Here is a 7,457-nt window from a genome sequence, read left to right as displayed (position 1 = left end):
AATAGCGCATGTATTACGCTACGACAAGCACTTCCAAACCAACAATCAAGCATCATAAATAAAGGAGCAAACACCGATAATGACAGGTTTTCAATAGCGACCCATAAGAACAAGAAACAAATAAGAGCATCTGACTGTGAACAACAAGAAAGCAATATGACGATAACGACGTGAACGATAACACGAGAAAAGGCAAACCGAATGACCCCCAAGCAGCTGCGGATATTGCAACTAATGCTTCACCGCCAAAGGAGCGGATCTCAGCACGCAACAGAAAACTGCGTCAACAAGTTCTGGCAGACAGACATTTTAAGCATTTTTTTATTTTTACTTATTGTTAAACCATAAAAGATCCGCGGTTTAGTTGTGATAACGCATTAAACCATGTCAAAAAGAACCTATTAGCATTATATACGTTTGAAACTGCTAGCAAATCTTTTTCTGCGTTCCTGCGGAATTTTGGACTTTGAAAACCAGTTGAGGCAACATTTCGTACGTACACACCTCTACAAATGAGGGATGTTCATGCTTTTTGTACGATTGCACGATTAACCGTTATGTGTCCAACAAAAAAAACCTTTAACCTTCTTTAGGTGTTGGGGTCAATATGACCCCAAATGAACTTTCAAAATGCGATAACTTTTCAAGTTTTGCATCTAGAAGAATTTCTTGAATTTTCCTCTTTCGTGGAGAGAAACGATTTTCAATAGAATACTAATTATAAACAAAAGCAAAACAAAAATGAAAATGTTTATATTAAATTTGGAATGATACGACCGATCTTGGATGTCCCGGATACCGATACCGATTCCGGCGGTACAATAGTATTTCTTATAATATTGATCAAGCAATAATGTGGTCAATCAATGAAAGTAATCCCAAAAATTTGTAATATGCTTTAATGTTTATATAAAATGCCATCCAAAATGATATCGATACTCTCATTCAAATACCGACCCTGGATTCTACGTGAAATCATTTGGAAGATCCGGAACATCCGTAAAACTGGCTATTTCATGAATCTAGTTCTAGAATTCTGAAGTTTTTCCGAAAACATTTCCGAGTGAAAGATTGGCCCTATTGGTCACATAAAACAAATCCGGATCATTCGCTGAACTGATCAATTCATAAAGTTGGTCTTAGAATCAGGTGTTTTTTATTGTTTCTTGAGTTCAATGAAAATTCGGAGTTCTAGGACTAGATTCCTGAATTCAGCAGTTATACGGATGTAATCTGTTAAATAATCAGTATCAATTTGAGTAGAATTAACTCTACTTGTGAGTAACCTTTAAATGTTATTGTGAGTTGATTACCGCAAGGTTCTACTGTATCGACTTTGTTGGCCATTTTCGGCAAATTGAAGACTAAGAGATATGAAAGCAGTGAAATTGAAAGACGGATAGGTATCGGATCAGTTATAAATGGAAAACTAGGACTAGGCAGGCTCATATGGACATGACCGAAATAAAATGTGAAGAATCCTTTTTCTTCTGCTGGTAGGAGTTGGGCATTACATCTCGCATGGTCGTTGATAGAAAATAACTACGTCGGCAAAAAATGTAGCGTTGTGTATATTTTTGTGACAAATTATTTTTTTCGAAACACAAATTTTTCCACGAACAGGAGGTTTATCATTCATATTTTTAAGAAATTGAGATTTTTTTCTCATGAATTTTTGAACGGCATGTCGAAACCCCGCGTTCACAGGTTCCCGGCAACAGTTTCTTCTGGTCCCCGGCAAATTCAAGCTTGCTTTCGCCGATGAATTTGCCCAGAAACTGATTATTTGGCAACGAATTTGCAGCTCCAAACTCAAAACCAAGCTTTTCATCCCCAACAAAACGATGGACTCCTAGCTGTATAAGCAAGAGTGTCTGGTCATTTCAGTTTCTCATCTTGCTCAGTTCAGAAGTTAGAAATTGCTCCGCTGCTTTAGCAGGGCATGTAATCAAATTTACCCGCGCACTGCTTTGTCTTTATCTAAAAGCAAAAATTGATTCCTTCCAACGTGAACAAACAATGAGTGACAATGCAAAGCAAGTTTATACCTCGTTACGGGTAAACGGTGTTGCTATTGTCTTTTCGAAATGTCCGGAAAGACCATCGATTCGTGAAGTGGAGCAATTGTTAAAGGTAAACATGAAACTCAACGTAGCAGAAGTTAATGCTGTGCAATTTCACCATCTACGTCATGCGGTACAGATTATGTTCAAAAGCATCAGTCAAGCAGAATTATCTGCTTCGCAGAACCATTTGAAACAGATCGTTGAATGTAATGACATTTTTACAGCATCATATATTGATAATGACAATATTGAAATAAAGATACATGATCTGGCACCACATACTAGTTCCGCCGCTATCAAATAACTCATGTCAAAATACGGAGAGGTGGATAGTGTTAAGGAAATTGCTTGGAGGAACTTCTTCCCAAGACTTCGCAACGGCGTTTGTGTGGTGGGAATGCGTCCGATATGCGTCTGCATACTTGCCGTCCCATACAAACTAGTTAAAGTATTGTATATTCTCAACGAACACTTTGATCAGCCGCTATACCGTGAAAAACCTTGCGCAGAGGCTACTTAGGAAATTCCATCTGTTACGACCAAGGTCGGTATACAGTTGTCGTATGCTGAACCACAACCGGTTGTTAATGCAAGGGCTACGGATCGGGCAGTAACAAATACCAGCTTAACAACAATCGCGCCCAGTACCACTAAACCAACTGCCATTACCAACAGCGAAGTAACAACGATTGCACCAAACGCCTCCAAACCAATAACCAACACCACCAATAAAGAGTCAAATGCCGATGAAGAAGGATTTACAACAACATTTACAATCCTTAAGTACAAAAAACAAATAAGTACATCCGTCCGTGAGTACCATGAATGCAGTACCGGTGACGACTTGGACATGAACCAAAACACGAAAGAAGACGGACCGTAATGGATTCGGGTTTCGACTCCGTCGCATCAGTATCTAGCATAAAATCCAAACTCGGAAGCACTGTTTGTGTTCATAAGCAGACAATTGGTCCCTTATGATGGCACGCAATCACAGCAGTTCTGATTGCTGATGACATCATAGTGGAATTGAACATGGTTCGGCATGTAAGCCATGGCATGGAGTTGCTCTTTTTACATAGGGAGTAATATAAGAAAGAGCAACTCATTGGTTTACAAGCCGAACTATGCTTTGATTTCGATCAGTAATCAAAACTTTTCGACAGGGGGGAATTTCTATTCTGGAATTTCCTTTACTACAGTTATATAAACATCTCACAGCAAGCTGAAATAAAAATAAATCCAGCAACCGTTATCTGACGTAAATTGACCGTAGTTGTCAATAATATAAAAAATGATAGTTTTCCAAAAACAAACAAAACCAATTCTTCTCCAATACAGATATATAAAAATAACCGTACAAAAGCTTTGCTGATTCTCTTTGAAGTCACCGCATAGCCTTTCTTTATTATGGTGACATAGAAGAAAATCGCATATTTCATGTTTAGATGGAGAAAAGGAAACTAAGAAAGTTTCTTACTCCGATAAAATATTTTCCATGTGCTTCCAAAGACCTACAAATAAGTTATGTTGCAAAAGCTGAATCCACTAAAGACTGTGCTGATCTTTGACTTTCAGCTATATATACCTACAGCAAAGAAGACATCGGACACGAAAAGGCAGAAGCAAACAATATACGTTCCACTTGAATTGTGAATTATTCCTGCCGTACTATTTATGTTTGCGCTGCTACTGGGATTGTGGTGTTATTAGCATCGTACGTACTATTCCAGTTTCCTTTATCCTTATAGGATTGTTCGAGGAAAATTATCTGTGGAATTTACAGCATTGAGGCCTTCGGTAGTACATCGTGCCAACGTGGCGTTGGCTTGGTGGTTGATAAAAAGTTCGAATCCTGTTCGGTCGAGTATTTAAGTCTCTCAAGAATTCCTTGGATCTTTGAACTATAAACTGCTATAGACAGTGAGGTAAATAAATAGTAGCTGAAAATTGTCACAAATGTTGCGATGTTCAGTTTTTTACTGCACCGGTTTTCGATAGCCATGCACGGAATGACGACTGTAAAACAGCCCAGCTTGCGCCTTACCAAGAGTGAGATTTTCCCAGAAGAACATTATAGATTTATAGTTGTACAATTTGCTGCTGTGTTGTTGCTTTGGATGCGTAAGGGGTTCACAGTGCCGGCGAGGATTGGAATGCCGCTTTCATATATGATTCATACAGTGTATATCCTTTCGATCTGATATCGATTTTATGGACCAGTCTGCGTCCTTATGAAGGCGAATATTTCTCACCCAAGGGATGAGTTAATAATGCGAGAAAGGACGGAGTGTATCATTGCTCCTGATACCATGTTTGGGTTATTGTGAATAGACTTCAATTTAATATTTTGAATTTTTATTCTTTTGCTCAACTTAATGTGTACTATTTTTTATTGAATCATTGCAGGGGATTATTTTTGAATCATTACTGGTGATTATTTATGAAGTTTTACGAAGATAGATTTGTTAAGATTTTCTCAAGCTTAAAATATATGATATAGATCTGAAATGGATTAAGGGAGCATTATTATGTATACGCTTTAAATTATACTGAATCTCTTAGTTGGATTTGCAGTCTAGATCAATAATGACTAACCAAAGTAACTTTGACCACATTGGCCACTTCCGGCAGTTCTTGATTCCATGTAAGCAGGAACTGAAAAAAGGTCAAAGGGGGGAGTAAAAGAAAATTTAAAAATCGAATTTGTATTTTTGATGCCAAATGTCATTAAAATGCGTAAAATGTCGAGATTTGATTGAATCTCGAAAACATTTTTTTGACGAAAATTGATTTTTTTGGACTTTTGTACATTTGTGCCTTTCTCATGTAGTCAGGTTATGCAATCACTCTGAACATGACCAACCTAATCTCGGAGGGCTTTTTTAGTTTTTTTTACTAAGATAGGTTTTCTGTATTTCAACAGGGGCGTAGCTAGGGGAATGCGATGAGGAGTTGGCTTTAAAATTGAGACTACTTAGAAATTTCTTAACAAGTTAAAAAAATTGGCGGGGCCCAGACCCCTCGGAATCTCCTCCTGCATCTGCCGCTGGTTTCAAGTATTTCAGCGTCGATACATCGCATCTCAAGTTACTGAATCGTACTGAATATGTAATAGATATTTCCACATAACATAACCAGCCATGGAATCATAATTTGGACAAATGAGAAAGTCACAATTGCACCACTAGGTGGATTAAAACAGGTTTTTTCTTTATTCGGCATGTTGTTTCTTTTTATTAGTATAGCTTAAATCGCTTCAATTCCAAACATACAAACGCTCATGGCCTTCGCGATAACACAAACCTGGTCACAAACGCGAATATGCAATTGCACTCATCATACCTACGCCTGCGATCTCACTTACACCAATACACTCCGTTACTTAAGTGAAGGCTTTAGCACCTATAAATTTATCGCGTGTATCTCAAACATTAACTTACCGCTCGTGCGGTCATGAATCGGTCACACCCGGAAGTCTCTAGCCTCGGTCCTAGCAGCCCAGCCTTCAGTTGAACCATTCAAAAAATGACGTTCATATTCATTAGATGACACGTTCCATGGCGACATGACCGGGAACTCTAGTGAAATGGATGAACTAGCTTACTTCTAGCGTCTGAACCATACACTAAAAATTAACTATCAGATTCGCGGTCTGCGTGCGATCATTCAAGAACACGCGACAAAAACGTTAATATAAAACGCCCGAATATTTCGCGATCATCCACGTAAACTTACACCGGCGATCTCGAGAACCGGATAAATGACTAAGTGAACGTTTAGACACTAATAAATTCACAAACGCGGTCTCATGAGTGAACCTACAAACGCCCGTATTCGCGCGATCATGAATTGGTTACGTTCGGAAGTTCCTATTCTCGACCCTAGTAGCGTAGGTTCAATGCCTTAACCCTATATAAGGCCCAGAGTTTGGGGCTATTAATGAATGTTATATTAATAGAAACACGGTTCTTTCACTTAGTCAAAAAATATATACACATTTATTTCGTAGTAAAATTGTTTTGAAAATATACTTGCGCCCATTAGAAAACGTCAGTCTTCAAAATGTTTGATGTATTTCCAACGAAATTGGTGGTGGTGGGTTACTGGTTATTACCTGATTAAATTTATTAATTTTATGGACCAAAAGGAAATCGCCGTATTTTTTTATCAAAAAAGTCTTCATCAATCTGACACTTTTCACTGTATCTCAATAAATAGTAATAAGAAGGGTTGTCAGACTCCTAACAAGTAGATTTCATAAGATTGGGACACTTTTCACTTTTTATTCCTGCGTTACGACCGAAACGAAAAGGTGGTAATATAGTTGGCATTGTCTTATAAAGGGTTAAGGTGGACCAAACACAAAAATGACGCTCATATCCACTTAACAACACATTCCTTGGCGACAAAAAAAAATCGAATTTATCGAAGTCACATACACGCGACAAACACGTTAACATACAAATGCTTGAGCTCTTCGCGATCATCCACGACACCTACACCCGTGATCTCACAAACTTGATGACAAGCATCATCAGGATAATGTGAACGACTGAGCATTTATAAATTTTTCAACGACGTCTCTAGCGTGAACCTACAAAGACCGTGATCATGAATCGGTCACTTCCGTAAGGCTCTATCCTCGGTACCAGAAGTATAGGTCTATGCCTTCAATTGGACCAATTAAAAAACGAAAGCTCTCACATCCACCAGATAACACGACATAACCGGGAGCTCTAGCGATATGGGGTAATTCACTTCCTGTCAGAATCTGAACCATACACCGAAAACTAAATATCAGAATGACGGTCCGCGTGACCATCCAAGAAAACACGCGAATGTGTGAATGGCCATATGGTTACAAAATCGAAATTATACACACGAAGTCACATGCGACAAACACGTTAACATATGAACGTTTGATACTACGTTCACACTGCGAGTTAAAACGTGTTTTAACGCTATCTTGATGACATTTTTCTTGTTGCTAATTATTATAACGTGTTTTAACTCTGTAGTGTGAACACAGTATAAATCTTTCGCGATGATCCACGTACACCTATGCCCGTGATAGCGCCTACTTGATATTATCCCGGTGATAAGGTGAAAGTTTCAGTACTCACGAAGTTGCAAACGCGAACCCACAAACGTCCGTGTTCGCGCGATCATGAATCACGTCCAGAAATCTTTACTCTTCGTCGTAGCAACTTAGGTACATACATGCAGGTCGATCAATAAAAAAATAAAGCTCATATCCACTAGACTTGGCGACATGACCGGGAACTCTAGTGATATGGAAGAACTCACTTTCTTCTAGCATCTGAACCATACACTGAACATACAAATGCACTACGCGATCGAACACGTTAACGTACAAACGCTCGAGCC

Source organism: Topomyia yanbarensis, chromosome 2 (genome assembly GCF_030247195.1).
Source record: "Topomyia yanbarensis strain Yona2022 chromosome 2, ASM3024719v1, whole genome shotgun sequence".
Lineage (NCBI taxonomy): Eukaryota > Metazoa > Arthropoda > Insecta > Diptera > Culicidae > Topomyia > Topomyia yanbarensis.
The sequence above is the reverse complement of the archived record's forward strand: the minus strand, read 5'-3'. Positions refer to the sequence as shown.